The sequence below is a fragment of the Populus trichocarpa genome, chromosome 7, assembly GCF_000002775.5.
Source record: "Populus trichocarpa isolate Nisqually-1 chromosome 7, P.trichocarpa_v4.1, whole genome shotgun sequence".
Classification (NCBI taxonomy): Eukaryota; Viridiplantae; Streptophyta; class Magnoliopsida; order Malpighiales; family Salicaceae; genus Populus; species Populus trichocarpa.
The window spans coordinates 12,747,337-12,748,731 of record NC_037291.2 but is presented as its reverse complement, the minus strand read 5'-3'; the positions used below and the strand labels follow the sequence as shown (position 1 = coordinate 12,748,731).

At 26.3% G+C, this 1,395-nt stretch overlaps 1 non-coding gene across 1 annotated transcript; it reads right to left on the bottom strand.

The window, feature by feature from the left end:
* Positions 1-705: 705 nt before the first annotated feature.
* On the bottom strand, positions 706-788 carry TRNAL-UAA (transfer RNA leucine (anticodon UAA)). The gene has a single exon. It is a non-coding gene; the product is annotated as a tRNA-Leu (tRNA).
* Positions 789-1,395: the final 607 nt, after the last annotated feature.

Here is a 1,395-nt window from a genome sequence, read left to right as displayed (position 1 = left end):
TGAGATTATTACTTTTGTCTTGACGAGCGAGATTTGTGTTTGGGCACATGGCGCATATCCGGCGGTCTTATTCAGGAAAGAATATTTAAAAGAGAGAAAATGGGTGTTTCTTAGCTGTACGCGGTGACACCGACATTCATTTCGGGTATTTGACAGTGACAGAATGATTTTTTAAAAATATTTCTTTGTTTTAAGATATATTAAAATAATTTATTTTTGAAAAATTATTTTTATATTAATATATTAAAACAATTTAAAAATATATAAAAAAATTAATTTTAAACAAAAAAAGAAGTCCAAAATTTTAAAAAACTCCATTTTTCTAAATGGCCCCTGTCCTTGTGATGGATTTTATATGAGCTTTTTCAAATGAGGTGTTGGGGCAAGTGGCTTAGATTTGGTTATCTTATTTTAATTTTATTTGTCGCAAGGTTTCTTTTTAGTTTTTAAAAATTGAAATTCCATAGTTTCAGCACAATTAGGTGGCTCTGAATTGTATTTATGATAAATATCCTTAAAAAAAGTGGAATTTTATCCTAGAAAGATATATTCTAAGGAATTGGTTGTGGAATTTTATCCTAGAAAGATATCTTCTAGATCTGAGAGTTTGAATTTTAAAATCAATGTTTAGAAGAATTTACTTCTTCTAGACACATTTAATTCACATGAAAAATACATTCTTAAAAAAAAAAAAAAAGAAGGTGGTGCTGGCTATGGGGTTCGAACCCATGCGTACTTATGTACAGAAGATCTTAAGTCTTCCCCCTTAACCTCTCGGGCAAACCAGCTGATGCGAATGCAAGCTCATGTTCAATATATTTCTATACTCTTTTCAAGCAATATAAGAAATGCTAACGTGTTCCTAATAGTTACTCTACTCGAACTAATATGGCATTTGTTATGCAGAGAGAGTTGTTAAAGTTGTGGCAGAATGATTATTAACTCATCTAATCAAATATCATTGTTAATTAATTAATTAATTTAATATTTTAGTATAAACACAAGCTAGTTGTAATTTATTAGTTAGTAAATGTTTTGTGTATCTTATATTATTCAATTTCTTTAAGTGGAACCTTCGGATTCAACTCTAGACTACGTACGTGGGCTGTAAAATGAATTATCCATAATTTTTTTATTTAAAATTTTTATAATCCAGTTTCATAAAATAAAATTTTAAATTGCAATAGAAAAATAAAATTAAAAAACAAATGACTACAATGTAAAACACAGATAATAATAATGGTTAATTTCAAACTTTTTATAATTTTTATTTTAATTTAAAAATTCATTTTTTTATTTTCTGTCACTAAGTTTGAGAAAAAAAGAAAAAACTCATTGTAAATTGACAAATAATTTTTTTTTATTGATTCTAACTATAAAGAAATTATTTTTTAA